Here is a 16,084-nt window from a genome sequence, read left to right as displayed (position 1 = left end):
TAAAGATGTCAGCAAAGATGCAAGCTAACGGGCAACCCATGGCTAACCCGAATGGTTGTTCATACATTTTACCATTAAACTGAAAGTAATTGTAATCTAGTACAACCTGCAGTAGTGACATAAGTTCCGACAACTGTAGCTCACTCAAAGTTTTATGTTGTCGAATGTTACCTTCAATAATCTTAAGAGTGATATCCACTGGAACATTGGTGTATAAACTTACGACGTCAAAAGAAACCAAACGAGAGGAAGAAGTGATCTCTATTGATTTTAGCTTGTTTATTACCTCAGCACTATTTTTAACAGAGTAATTGTTTTCAAAAACAAAGGCTTCTTTAATTTTAGTGTGTAAAAATCTCGCTAATTTGTGATGTGGGCTCTTTATTCCATTAACAATGGGGCGAACTGGGTTTTTGGCTGCCAACCTTTATTGTGAAGAATTTTAACAGTTGCTGCTGCAGCCATGTTTAAAATCTTGATAAGGGTATGCCTAACCCCATTCAAAAGTGTCTTCATGTATGAGGTGGAGTGAATGTTTTATAAACAAAGTCTTATGGAAGATGACAGTGAGAAGAAACTATAGTGTTTGTTGTTTAATCTTTTGTAAGTTTTTGTTTCGCTGAGGAATGAAATAAATAGGAAGTGCAGGGAAGCTAAGACGAAATGGCAGCACGAAAAATGTGAAGAAATCGAAAAAGAAACGATTGTCGGAAGGACTGACTCAGCATACAGTGAAGTGAAAACAGCCTTCGGTGAAATTAAAAGCAAGGGTGGTAACATTAAGAGTGCGATAGGAACTCCACTGTTCAATGCTGAGCAGTGAGCGGATACGTGGGAAGAGGAAGAATTGTCTGATGTGATAGAAGAAGAAACAGGAATCGATTTAGGAGAAATAGGGGATCCAGCATTAGAATCACAATTTAAGAGAGTTTTGGAGGACTTACAGAAAATAAGGCAGAAAGGGTGTTTAACATTCTATCAGAATATCTAAAATCATTATGGGAAGTGGTAACAAAATGATAGTTCACGTTGGTGTGTAGAATGTATGAATCTGGAGTCATGCAATCTCACTTTAGGAAAAATTTCATCCACAGAATTTCGCAGACTGCGAGAGCGACAAGTGCGAGAATTATCGCACAATCAGCTTAACAGCTCATGCATCCGAGTTGCTGACAAAAATAATATTCAGAGACGATCAGTTTGGCTTTAGGAAAGGTAAAGGCACCAGGGAGGAATTCTGACGATGCTGTTGAAAATGGAAGCAAGACTAAAGAAAAATAAAGACACGTTCATAGGATTTGTCGACGTGGAAAAAGCGTTTGGCAGTCTAAAATGGTGCAAGATGTTCGGAATTCTGAGAAAAGTAGGGGTAAGTTACAGGGAGAGACAGGCAATGTACAATACGTACAAGAACCAGAAGGAAATAATAAGAGTGGATGACCAAGAATTAGTAAACCTCAATCTGTGCTCCCTTCGTAAAAATCGGGACCATCCGACCGCCGCGTCATCCCCAGCTAAGGATGCGGATAGGAGGGGCGTGTGCGCTCTCCCGGTCGTTACGATGGCTTTCTTTCCGGAGCCGCTACTATTCGGTCGAGTAGCTACTCAATTGGCATCACGAGGCTGAGTGCACCCCGAAAAATGGCAACAGTGCATGGCAGCAGGATGGTCATCCATCCAACTGCTGGCCACGCCCGACAGCGCTTAACTTCGGTGATCTGACGGGAACCGGTGTATCCACTGTGGCAAGGCCGTTGCCGAAAATACTGAACAGTACTAGAAATGAGCACAGCGAGAAACTTAACATCAGGTTTGATGGGCACGAAGTAGATGATGTTAAAGAACTCTAGTAAATATACAGTGAAATAACCAATGACGGACGGAGCAAGGAGGATATCAAAAGCAGACTAGCACTGACCAAAAAGTGCATTCGTGGCCAAGAGAAGTCTGCTAGTACTAAACTTAGGCCTTAATTTGAGGGAGAAATTTCTGAGAACACGTTTGGAGCACAGAATTATATGGCACTGAAACATGGACTGTGGGACAACCGGAAGGAAAGAGAGTAGAAGCATTTGAGATTTGGTGCTACATAAGAATGCTGAACTGATAAGGTAAGGAATGAGGAGGTTCTCTGCAGAATCTGAGAGGACAGGAATGTATGGAGAGCTGGCCGGAGTGCCAGAGGGGTTCTAGGCGCTACAGTCTGGAAACGCGTGACCGCCACGGTCGCAGGTTCGAATCCTGCCTCGGGCAGGGATGTGTGTGATGTCCTTAGGTTAGTTAGGTTTAAGTAGTTCTAAGTTCTAGGGGACTGATGACCACAGATGTTAAGTCCCATAGTGATCAGAGCCATCTGAATCTCTCGCACTCTCAGGCATAAATTGAATTCCTGTTTAAATTCTCGAGTCTATAAAACAAAATGATTAGGCAGTTACAGCTCGTAATCATACTCTGTCTGTCTCTCGATGTCGAAGTCAGAACCTGGAATGAAATTTCTGTGGCTCTGCAGAATTCCGGCGATCGTCGACTCTGAAAATTCTTCAAATAGTCAGAGGAACGCTCATACGCCATTGGGAAGCCGTCTTGGGTTCTATGACGTACACACACTGTAGCATGGGAATCAATGCCCAAGTTGCGCATCAATTTTTATAAAAGACTAAAAATGACTCTCTCAAAACAGAGCATAAACAACCGCTGTGCGGGCTTTATTGATTTCGCAGGATACAAAGTTCCCTGCGAGTTACGACGCACGAAATAATGTTTCGAACCATAGACAAGGGAGAAGTTAAAATAACCAAAGACTTAAACGTACCTTTTCCATTCCTGAAGTTAGATTTTTCCGTAAATAACCCTCATACACTCCTGGAAATTGAAATAAGAACACCGTGAATTCATTGTCCCAGGAAGGGGAAACTTTATTGACACTTTCCTGGGGTCAGATACATCACATGATCACACTGACAGAACCACAGGCACGTAGACACAGGCAACAGAGCATGCACAATGTCGGCACTAGTACAGTGTATATCCACCTTTCGCAGCAATGCAGGCTGCTATTCTCCCATGGAGACGATCGTAGAGATGCTGGATGTAGTCCTGTGGAACGGCTTGCCATGCCATTTCCACCTGGCGCCTCAGTTGGACCAGCGTTCGTGCTGGACGTGCAGACCGCGTGAGACGACGCTTCATCCAGTCCCAAACATGCTCAATGGGGGACAGATCCGGAGATCTTGCTGGCCAGGGTAGTTGACTTACACCTTCTAGAGCACGTTGGGTGGCACGGGATACATGCGGACGTGCATTGTCCTGTTGGAACAGCAAGTTCCCTTGCCGGTCTAGGAATGGTAGAACGATGGGTTCGATGACGGTTTGGATGTACCGTGCACTATTCAGTGTTCCCTCGACGATCATCAGTGGTGTACGGCCAGTGTAGGAGATCGCTCCCCACACCATGATGCCGGGTGTTGGTCCTGTGTGCCCCGGTCGTATGCAGTCCTGATTGTGGCGCTCACCTGCACGGCGCCAAACACGCATACGACCATCATTGGCACCAAGGCAGAAGCGACTCTCATCGCTGAAGACGACACGTCTCCATTCGTCCCTCCATTCACGCCTGTCGCGATACCACTGGAGGCGGGCTGCACGATGTTGGGGCGTGAGCGGAAGACGGCCTAACGGTGTGCGGGACCGTAGCCCAGCTTCATGGAGACAGTTGCGAATGGTCCTCGCCGATACCCCAGGAGCAACAGTGTCCCTAATTTGCTGGGAAGTGGCGGTGCGGTCCCTACGGCACTGCGTAGAATCCTACGGTCTTGGCGTGCATCCGTGCGTCGCTGCGGTCCGGTCCCAGGTCGACGGGCACGTGCACCTTCCGCCGACCACTGGCGACAACATCGATGTACTGTGGAGACCTCACGCCCCACGTGTTGAGCAATTCGGCGGTACGTCCACCCGGCCTCCCGCATGCCCACTATACGCCCTCGCTCAAAGTCCGTCAACTGCACATACGGTTCACGTCCACGCTGTCGCGGCATGCTACCAGTGTTAAAGACTGCAATGGAGCTCCGTATGCCACGGCAAACTGGCTGACACTGACGGCGGCGGTGCACAAATGCTGCGCAGCTAGCGCCATTCGACGGCCAACACCGCGGTTCCTGGCGTGTCCGCTGTGCCGTGCGTGTGATCATTGCTTGTACAGCCCTCTCGCAGCGTCCGGAGCAAGTATGGTGGGTCTGACACACCGGTGTCAATGTGTTCTTTTTTCCATTTCCAGGAGTGTAGTTACATTTCAGGATACATAATCCTCTTGTATGAGATGAAATGGTTTCATAAGTAATAAAATAACATTTTCTATTCAAAATGAGAGCTTCCAACAATGCCTGTATGCACAGTTCCGCTACGATCATATCGTCCGCAACTGCTAAATCAGAAGTAAATTCGCCGGCCGGTGTTGCCGAGTGGTTCTAGGCGCTTCAGTGTGGAACCGCGCAACCGCTACGTCGCAGGTTCGAATCCTGCCTCGGGCATGGATGTGTGCGATGTCCTTAGGTTAGTTAGGTTTAAGTAGTTCTAAGTTCTAGGGGACTGATGACCTCAGATGTTAAGTCCCATAGTGCTCAGAGCCATTTGAACCATTTGAACGTATGGAAAACACTGACAAGAAGAAGCGACAGGATGACAGGACACCTGTTGAGACATCACTTTCAGGGTACTAGATGGAGCTGCAGGAGGCAAACACTGTAGAGGAAGACAGATTGGAATACATCCAGCTGATAATTGAGGACGTCAGTTGTAAGTGCTAGTCTGAGATGAAGAGGTTGGCACAGGAGAGGAATTCGTGGCGGGCTACTTCGAACCAGTCAAAAAACTGATGATTAAAAAAAGGAAAAAGAACTTACTTTACTTTTTCGTGTCCGGAAACTACAATTTATTTGCCCAGTATTGGGCAATGTCCAATGCTTCTTCTTTAGCCAGCCATAGATCGTCGAGGGTGCATCTGTGGGGGCAGGCAGGGCATTGTAGGAGATGTTCCGTGTCCTGTCGAGTACCGCAGTCGCATTTGTCGTCATATTCCTCCAACAAACCCCATTTGATCAGATTAGATTTCACAGGAGCCACCCCAGTTCTGATACGGTTAAGCATTCTCCAGGTTTTCCAATCACCAGAAACGCCACTTGGTGGGTCCTCTCTTAGTGGATAGTAGACGGGGGGCTCATCTAAGGCGCAACTTAGGAAACGGCGTCTGGATTTGAGTCTGCTGGGGCCACACTCTAGGCCAAATATTGAGTGACAGGCATCAAAGATTTGCTTTAGCTTCTCGGTATGTTCATGGGCTTTCCTACGTGAGTCAGGGTTTGTGAAACCTGCGGCCCTGTGAAGATTTTCTGTGGGGTTTGGTTTCATGCAGCCTGTCACTATCCTGCATGTTTCATTCAAGCTAATATCTACCTTTTTTGCGTGGGCGTATCTGCACCATACCGGGCAGGCATATTCGGCAGTTGAGAAGCACAAAGCTTGGGCTGAAGTTCTGACCACGGTAGGTTTGGCACCCCATTTGCTATTGGACAGCTTTCTTATTAGGGGATTTCGTGCTTCTAATTTTTTGCATGTTTTTTCTCAATGATATTTGTATGTCAATGTTCTGTCACAGTCTAATATATACAGTCGCGACACTCTCGCTGATTTTTGTTATACACCGCGACAACAGCGCCCCAAGCGGTGGAGAAGCTACGCTGCTGAATACGGTATTCAGTAAATGTAAACAGTATCGTTTATATTCATTTTTAACATGGTTTTTACGAAAGGCAGCGTATGTAGCGCAATCAATTGCAGTAATAATAGGAAGAAAGCACCACATTTGTCATTCTTCAGGTTTCCTAAGGACCCTGAGAGGTATGAAACATCACATTAGAGCGCTCTTTATTTACGATTTTTTTCTAAACTGTATTGAATTACTGAATTTGTTTTTCTTTTTTGGGAGCAAGAAATGGTTAATAAAAAGTAGAAGAGAGGACCTGTAGCAAAAAGATGTCCTTTATTCGCACAATAACGTGAAGTTTTGTACGTTACATTTGGAGTCAAACCAGCGAATGAGCGCGGAAAAGAAGACATTGGTATGGAATGCAGTTCCTACGTTATTTGACGTGCCGAATAAGCCCCAACTAGTGACGATGAAGAGAAAATTGCCATACAAACGTGAAAGTGTTACTGCAAAAACAATAAAGCTGTCTCCTGACACAGTAGAAACAGCTACCACAAGTGTTCCTACACGAGAGACATATATAAAATCACTAACAACGGAATATGCAACACAAACATCTTTTGAAGATGAAATGCTTAGATTACGTGAAATTATTCGCGTGTTAAAACATCGTGTAAAATGTAAAAACGTGCAAATCATTAGACTTCGTACAAAATTACTACGTGACAAGGAAAGTGCCCATCGTAAGAATAAACTGCAACCACAACGTTACAGGACACAAGAACAAAAGGACAAGCTCATTTTAAAAATTATTGGTTCCAAGTACTTGAAAAGAGATGCTCTCGATTTATTGATAAGCCAAATCAGTATACCATTGAATGGAAAACGTGATGCGAGATGGAAAGATGAAACTAAATTATTTGCACTTAATTTGTTGTATTATAGTACTCAGGCATACAGTTTTTTATCACACTGTTTTAACCTTCCATCAGTACGTACCTTACAAAGGTATGTGGAAGATATACAATTAAATTGTGGGATAAATGATAACATATTTCATCTTTTAAAGCAGAAAGTGCAGCAGTTACCAGAAAGTGATATAATTGTTAATTTGTCTCTGGATGAGAAGTCACTAATGGAAAATTTGATATATGACAGCTCTAGGGATCGTGTTATTGGATTTGAAGACATGGGTTTCATACGTACATCTGTGGTTGCTAATCCTGCATTAGTTATAATGATAAACGGCATCCACTTTCAGTGGAATAAGTGCGATTGTATGCTACTTCTTAATTACTTCTTTAAGAATATGTTGCAGATTATGTCACTTCATTCAATAGTTCGGGCTCTGTTTACTTATATTTCACGATCATTTATGTCTCTCGCTGTTCTCCTAACACTTGTGATGCAAAAATATACTAACTACTTTGTAAATTACGTACAAAACGAAATAAAGGAAAACATTATTTTTACGTCGCATCTGCCGTCAGAGGAAGGCGAGCTTTCTGGCCGCTAGGGGCGCTAGTGTCACTTGAACTGTCAAATGGTAACAACTTTCACAGCAGTGAAAGAATAACAGCTATTGGAAAACGACTTTCACCGGTATCAATGTAGGGCTGGGGCCCATGAATGTACATATTTGGAAACATTCTAAAACGAAAGCATATATGTTTTTTCACACAAACTTATGTTTTTTTTAAATAGACCTCCTATATTTTGTCTTCAGCAATCCATGGCATGACAAAGCACATACACAATGGCGTTGATTGCATCGCAATATTCCCATTACATCCCGAGATATTGAGACGCGAAGTTGACGCTTGAAACACCCGACATGCGCTGCTAGCGCACGTCCTGAGGCTCGCCATTATGTGCTTATGATAGTTGATGGCAGCAGCCCGTATTATTCGTTTCGGACCTCTTGATAAGTATGGAGGTGTGATTACACATGTCAATCACATCGCGATTACGGGCAGCATGGGGTTCACGCCTGAGCCTCAGGACGTGCGCTAGCGGCGCATGTCGGGTGTTTGAAGCGTCAACTTCGCGTCTCAATATCTCGGGATGTAATGGGAATATTGCGATGCAATCAATGCCATTGTGTATGTGCTTTGTCATGCCATGGATTGCTGAAGAAAAAATATAGGAGGTCCATTTAAAAAATAACATAAGTTTGTGTTAAAAAAACACATATGCTTCCGTTTTAGAATGTTTCCAAATATGTACATTCATGGGCCCCAGCCGCACGTTGATACCGGTGAAAGTCGTTTTCCAATAGCTGTTATTTGTTCCAGAGATATTTTGGGTGGACAAGATAGCTGGGACACCCTGTATGTTAGGCTGTGGTTCTGTCCAGCACGACGCCAAGGACGGTGGGAGTATCTGTGTGTTCCAGTCCCATCCCAGGTAACATTGAGCCTGTACTTAGCCTGCCTCGAGTTATGCACTCACTTGAGTATTGGAGGGATTAGGTTTTAGAGAATTCTTTTGTAGTAGGTTGACATTGTAGAAGAAATCGTATCGGACGACAATGGAGTAAACGGATCGACCATTTTCCTCGGCGGCGGTCAACAATGGAGGGCGTTGCTACAGTGACGAGTGCCTCTAGACCACGCGCTATGGCGCCGATCGCGTTCTCGCGCGTGCGCTGCCTGCTGGAGAACTATCTGCGCTCGGACGAGCGGCACCGCCCCAGGACACTCCCACGCGAACGCTGGAGCGCCCCGCCCACGTACCCGGCCTCGCCTCCTCCGCCGCCTGCGGTAGCGGCGACCATACGCAGCCAAATCTCGTCGCCGGTCCTAGCGCGCGCTGCGGCCGTCCCTTTCAAGATCCTGCACGGCTTCGTGATTCCCGAAGAGGAGTTCGTGCGCCCGGGTTCCCCCGCCAACGCCGCGCTCAAGAAGTACGTCCCGTAGAGTGGGCTGGAGCCGCGACGCGGCGCCGCCAGCGGACCTCACCACTGCCCAGCTGCATCACCCCTGTCACCACGACCATCGCCCGACGTGAGAGGCTGGCCAACCGGACGCCTTGCGCTGTGGATTCAAAGCTTCAGGTACGTGCTGGGCTGGCCATCTATACAGGGTGTTACAAAAAGGTACGGCCAAACTTTCAGGAAACATTCCTCACTCACAAAGAAAGAAAATATGTTTTGTGGACATGTGTCCGGAAACGCTAACTTTCCATGTTAGAGCTCATTTTATTTCTTCTCTTCAAATCATATTAATCATGGAATGGAAACACACAGCAACAAAACGTACCAGCGTGTCTTCAAATACTTTGTTACAGGAAATGTTCAAAATGTCCTCCGTTAGCGAGGATACATGCACCCACCCTCCGTCACATGGAATCCCTGATGCGCTGATGCAGCCCTGGAGAATGGCGTATTGTGTCACAGCCGTCCACAATACGAGCACGAAGAGTCTCTACATTTGGTACCGGGGTTGCGTAAACAAGAGCCTTCAAATGCCCCCATAAATGAAAGTCAAGAGGTTTGAGGCCAGGAGAGCGTGGAGGCCATGCAATTGGTCCGCCTCTACCAATCCATCGGTCACCGAATCTGTTGTTGAGAAGCGTACGAACACTTCGACCGAAATGTGCAGGAGCTCCATCGTGCATGAACCACATGTTGTGTCGTACTTGTAAAGGCACATGTTCTAGCAGCACAGGTAGAGTATCCCGTATGAAATCATGATAACGTGCTCCATTGAGCGTAGGTGGACGATACTAAAATGAGCTCTAACATGGAAATTAAGCGTTTCCAGACACATGTCCACATAACATCCTTTGTTTATTTGTGTGTGAGGAATGTTTCCTGAAAGTTTGGCCGTACCTTTTTGTAACACCCTGTATATTGGATGCGGGAAAACAATCTGACGAAAACTGTAGGGCAGAAAGAAAGCATCAAACAAAGGAAATTGGGTATTGGGGAAATACAGAAGCGTCCGATCTTACCCGTCGGCTTTGACCCATGACGTCACAAATACCGCGGAAACGACTATAAACAATTCCAATATGGCGGATATAAAAACATCACATACGTATTGTAAACACTGAAATACACAAGTTTCACAAAAAGCCTAATGACTGTAACGGGACAAGCGTGGGAAATTAGGGGTTTTTGGGTGCGGAGAAACTAAATATACAGAAATGTAGCCACCGACCGCCATTCAAAACCACGCAAAACAACGAAATAAATCAACATCACAAAACTGACCAAATACCAAAAAACACATTCCTATCCATAATCGGACACTTCCCTTAACCTATATAGCTCAACAGAACCTACCGATCACATCCCCCAATAGAAAACTAAGAAACGAAAGCTTCCCTTACACCTACATACATCGGCACTTATGCAGTTTAGCAGGTACGGAAAAAATTTTTCATTTTTTTTCAAAATTTGATCATCATGTGTCGTTATGCGGTGGGGGGAGTCTGCAGTGCCCCCCCATCCCCCCACAGGCTTCATTAGTGTCAAATCAATATTTTCGAATCATAGGCGGCCGCTGCCGCGGCCGCATTCCAAAAAAAAACTCCCAACCTAACCTCAAGTGGGCTACGCTACAGATCAATATGTTCATCAAATTGCTTCATATTACGTATACATGTTCATTAGTGTCAAATCAATATTTTCGAATCATAGGCGGCCGCTGCCGCGGCCGCATTCCAAAAAAAAAAACTCCCAACCTAACCTCAAGTGGGCTACGCTACAGATCAATATGTTCATCAAATTGCTTCATATTACGTATACATGTTCATTAGTGTCAAATCAATATTTTCGAATATGAGCATTAAATTAACCATTAACTCACTAATAGAAATTCCGCTTCAAATCCAACACCTGAGCAACAGAAAACTGACCCCACCACACGAAACAAACGAAACAAACGAAAACCATGAACACACCACCAGAGAGCACGACAAACAAAAACAAGACATCTACAAACACGCCACAATCGCAAATCAAACTCCGCGCCGTAATGACGTCACACACCACAACACGCTTACGTCACGGGTCAAAGCCGACGGGTAAGATCGGACGCTTCTGTTGACCCGGTATTGGAACTAAATAGAGGTCGCAGTTTAACAGTTTCAGCACTATGCCAGCGTGAAAACGGTGGTCAGTTTGAACATTTGCTACGTCATATTTATGCTAAGACAAGCACCACAAACACGGAATAGAAAATGCTGTGGTTGTGCGGTTTTCACAAAATGGATTGGTATGTCAGGGCCACGTATTGTCAGCCAATCAACAAAGTGTAATAACACTTAGAATATTTTTGTGCAAACATTCACTTTTTTAAATGGAACAATGCCTGTTGACATTAAGCTAAAAGTAGAGTAAACTATAATGCCAGTGGTATTTTATGAAAATTGTTGGAAGACGAGGAGAAAGGAAAGGGAGGAAATATTGATGTCAGCTGCATTGGTACTCCATGCAGAAGCAGTGGCGACGAGTGAAAATGTGTGTCAGACCAGGCTTCGAAGCCGGAAACTCTCGCTCATTAGGTAGTTGCGTTAACCTCTGCGCTATCCGGACACACTGTTAATCGCTGCTGGTTACGCATAACATTCCAATGTAACTGACATCAATAATTTCTCCCCTTCCTTTGCTTTCTCCCCATTTACCTACTATTTACATAATATGGATCATAGCTGCGGATTCCGCGTGCTTTTGTTCTTTCGGACACGCATTCATGTCAGTGATATTTGTTACAAGATTCTAGTGCGAGCCGCTTACGAGATATCGTATTCTGAAAATTTTCCACACCGACACTTATTTGTTCCATTCAACCAGCGTAGTTGCTCAGTGGTCTCTATTTGGCCAGTTGGTCAGATCGTGCAGTATCCGAATTTGTGGGACATTCAGCTGTGTTGGTAGCCCTATGTTGGACTGCATGGGGACGTAAACAGCGTCAGATGTCGAGTGATCCTTGTAAAGAACAGGGAGATGATGAGCACTCTTATGAGGCAGCGTTATCAGCATTAGGCAGAGTTTGTATGGGGCCTCATTGTGGATCTCCATCTGTCTGACTGGTCGAATCGCACAGTAACCAGATTTGTGGAGCGTTCGCATGTGACGGTAGCCTGTTGTTGGACTGCACGGGAACATGAAGGCTGGCAACCTGACGTCAAGGTCCCAATGGACCCCACCTGGCCACCGCAAAGGAAGGACGCTGTATTGTGCACCGAGGACATCGTAACCCCTACACGGCTGCGCCTGCCCTCTCTGAACAAGTAATGGACTCTCTGCAACATTCTGTACCACCTCGCAAAATTGGCTGGAGACTAGCACCATTCTATGCATAGGCTGCTGTTAACACTGAGACACTAACGGCTGCATTTGGAGAGGTGCCATGACCGGAACCATGTACTGCTCATGAATAGCCTAACAATGCGTTCAATGATGAATCATTGTTCTGCACTGTCCCAGCTGACCATCGCCGGCGAGGATGGTGGCGAGCTGGCAGAGGTCCCAATCTTCCAACGTTTCGGAGAAGCACAGTGGTGTGGGGATCCATCAGTTATGACTGCACATCACAGCTATAGTTCAATTCTTTTACCTTGGCGGTTCGCGCATACCCGCCCAGACGCAGGAGATTGCTGCATTGCCAGATGTACGCGCCAAGAGAAGCAGCGCCTTAGTATAGTTCGCAAACTTACGTTTAGGGGGGAGCGCGCTGTTTATGAAGTTAAGCCACCATGGCCGCATTAACCCTTTCGCTGCTACAGAGACGTGCTCCCTGCATTCCGCGCTGTGCGCGATTTTGTCATCACTGCACTGCTCGCCTGTGCGGACACATGGTGTTTCGACTGCTTTGACACACTTTATCATTCGATTTCACAAAAACTATTAGGCCCAAAAATGTGATTTTTACACATCTTTTTGACTGATACATTGCCCTCCTAAATCACTTAATTTTGTTTCGACATTGAACGCAGTTATTGTGCAGCATTAGATGTAGTAAACCATTGCACGAAATTTTGAAGAGTTTGCAGAGGCAAAAGCCCATAGCGTATACTTTCCCTATGGTCGATTTTAGTTGCCACTAGAAATTTCAAAAAATTACATTCAAACGAATAAAATTTATGGAGTAAGACACTTCGATATTGTTTTTAAATAAAGAAAATATTAAGCACCGATCAAGATTTGAACTCACAGCCTTTCGCTGAGGAGCCATACACTTTACCCATACGCTGACACAGCTCGTCATTCAATATATCTCCCGGAGAACTTTAAAATGTCACGAAAAATACCGACAAAAACTGTTGGTATGATTATGAATTACTCACGTTTCGTCGAAGTACAATAGGAAATAAACAATTACCGCTGTTCTTTATTGCGAAAAAGCTGTTAGTGAGAATGATACAAACACCTTTCCTTGCTATCACCTGAATTAGGAGGCTTATTGCTTGTTTGGTTTAATTAATTAATAGAATATGAAGCAATTGGTATAAAGAATGCTTTTTCCAAACTTTCTATAAAAGAAAATCTGCTGTCAAGACATTGCTTTTGTTCAATTACTTTATTTATGACTGAACGTTTCTAAAACGGAAGACACTCGTCCGTGCTCTGCACTGCAGTCAAGCTCTGGCAACGTCGTTCTCTGTTCATTAGCTGACTGTGTTTTGTGACGTCAGATGCGCAGAACGAACCTAAACTCGGCCGCCGTCATAAATGATGCGCACTTTAGTAGTGCCTGAGGGAACTGTGATACCGCAACAGTACATCATGGACATTGTTTCCTCATGTGTTACCTCTCATGTGGCGGTATAATAGTGATATTTTTCAACAGGACAATGGTCGTCCACTTACGGCACGTGACTCCGTGAACTCGGAGGGTAATCTACGATAATGATGGAAGTTGAAGAAATCAATTACAATTTGTACTCCCTCTTCGTTGACGATTTTTCCACCTATCGCAGTTCTCCGTGGACTTGTCTCATTGAGCGGCGTCATCAGCGATGTCTCGATCGTCTTTACAAACAGAGTATCGACAATGACTTTTGCTTTTATATGGATTTCCGGCTGTGCAACTGGTTTCTTCCTCCGTCTTTACATCTTGGTCCTGTTGCTCTTCCGTTAGTTGAAACTACGAAGTCCTGGGACTTATCCTCGATAGGAAACCTTCTTCGTCCTTCCATTTGTCCTAAGCAGTACTTCCTCCGTTTGTATGGATACCTTGTCTGTTCGAAACTAGACTATGGGTGTTTCGTTTATGCAGCCATCTCAATACTATCCACCATCGTGGCATCTATTTGGCCATTGGCACGTTTTACACAACCCGGTTGCAAACCCATACGAAGAAGTCGCCAAGCTACCGCTGCCATACCACCATGAATTTCTCCTTCGCAGATACGCATGCCGTTTGTCTGCCATGCCTGACCACCCATCCCATGCCTCCTTCTTTGATGACTTCCTTGATCGCCAGTGTAGGGCGCGTCCGTCTTCTGTTACCTCCTGGAGTTTGCTTTTGGCTCTTGCTCCGACAGCTTAACTTCTCGCTCCCTGCCACTTTCCCAGTTGGTGTGAACCTTTCACCACCTTGGCTTCGTGGAGCCGCCTGTGTTCACCTCGGACTTCATTCGCTTCCTAAGGACACTATTACAGCCTTCCTCTATCACTGTAAGTTTCACGACCTTTGCACAGAAATTCGCGATAGTACGGTGTGCCTTCGTCATTGGCACCAACGTTTTTCGGTATCGGCTTACGGAACACTGCTCACAAGGGAACCTCCCCATCGCACACCCCCCAGATTTAGTTATAAGTTGGCATAGTGGATAGGCCTTGAAAAACTGAACACAGACCAATCGAGAAAACAGGAAGAAGTTGTGTGGAACTATGCAAAAAATAAGCAAAATATACTAACTGAGTAGTACATGTGCAAGATAAGCAACAGAAAGGATAGTGCGAGCTGAGAAGCGCCGTGGTCCCATGGTTAGCGTGAGCAGCTGCGAAAAGAGAGGTCCTTGGTTCAAGTTTTCCCACAAGTGAAAAGTTTAATTTTTTACTTTCAGACAGTTATCAAAGTTGAGGCACTCACACATAATCAACTTCGCTGTCCAAAATTCCAGGGCAAGTTCAGATTTGCTTGGACATATGCAGGATTTGATGGTCTACGCACGGAAAAATTTGAAAACGTTAAAAACATGTTTTGACAGAGCACAGGGAAAACTGTGCGACTGTGAAACTGTTGCATTCATTTGTTGCAGTTTATGTGGCAAAATCTTATGTTGTCATCACTTTTTTGGGAGTGATTATCACACTCACAAGAAAACCTAAATAGGGCAAGGTAGAAGAATCTTTTTACCCATTCGCCAAGTGTACAAGTTAGGTGGGTCGACAACATATCCCTGTCATGTGACGCACATGCCGTCACCAGTGTCGTATAGAATATATCAGACGTGTTTTCCTGTGGAGGAATCGGTTGACCTATGACCTCACGAACAAATGTTTTTGGTTCGCATTGGAGAGCCACGTCCTTTCGTCTACTAATCGCACGGTTTGGCGGTGTGGTTGCAAAACACAGACACTAAACTTACTACAGTGAACAGAGACGTCAATGAACGAACAGATCATAACTTTGCGAAAATAAAGAAAGTAAACTTTTCACTCGAGGGAAGACTTGAACCGAGGACCTCTCATTGCGTAGCTGCTCACGCTAACCACGGGACCACGGCGCTCCTGGGCTCAGATTATTCTCGATGTTGCCTATCTTGCACATGGACTACTCAGTTTGTATATTTTGCATATTTTTTTCATAGTTCCACACAACTTCTTCCTGCTTTCTCGATTGATCTGTGTTCAGTTTTTCAAGGCCTATCCACTGTGCCAACGTATAACTAAATCTGAGGGGGGTGCGATGGGGAGGTTTCCTTGTCAGTATTTACAGCAGACCTCTTCACCCTGTTTCAGGCCACGCAGTACATTGGCGGCAAAGGCTTTTCAATTGCGTAATCTGCTGCGACTTTCTCAGTGCCCTTTGGAGCTGTACTGTACGTTGTCCAACCCTTTGTGCAACGAGTCCAGGAAAGCTATCACTTGCTCACTCTTGAGGGAGCCACTGTGATTTCTGTGTGGATTCCCGGTGACATCGGTCTGACAGGAAACGAGGCCGCTGACGCGGCTGCCAAGGCTGCTAGTTCTTCCACCCCCTCCACTGGTCTCTTTGTTGTAGTGCGCCAGCAGGTGGTGTCACTTTGGCATCACCGCCGGTCCTCCCTTCATGGAAACAAGCTCCGAGGAATTAAGCCTCTCCCATCGGCTTGGACGACATCCTCTCGACCCTCTCGCCATGAGGAGATCATTTTAACTAAAGTGCGTGCTGCGCATTTTACACTACTGGCCATAAAAATTGCTGCACCACGAAGATAACGTGC

General features: G+C 45.3%; 1 pseudogene; it reads right to left on the bottom strand.

Moving 5' to 3' along the window:
• Nucleotides 1–1,642: 1,642 nt before the first annotated feature.
• LOC124551390 lies at nucleotides 1,643–1,759 on the bottom strand (annotated as a pseudogene).
• Nucleotides 1,760–16,084: the final 14,325 nt, after the last annotated feature.

Source organism: Schistocerca americana, chromosome 9, assembly GCF_021461395.2.
Source record: "Schistocerca americana isolate TAMUIC-IGC-003095 chromosome 9, iqSchAmer2.1, whole genome shotgun sequence".
Taxonomy (NCBI): Eukaryota; Metazoa; Arthropoda; class Insecta; order Orthoptera; family Acrididae; genus Schistocerca; species Schistocerca americana.
This window is presented reverse-complemented; position numbering and strand designations above follow the sequence as displayed.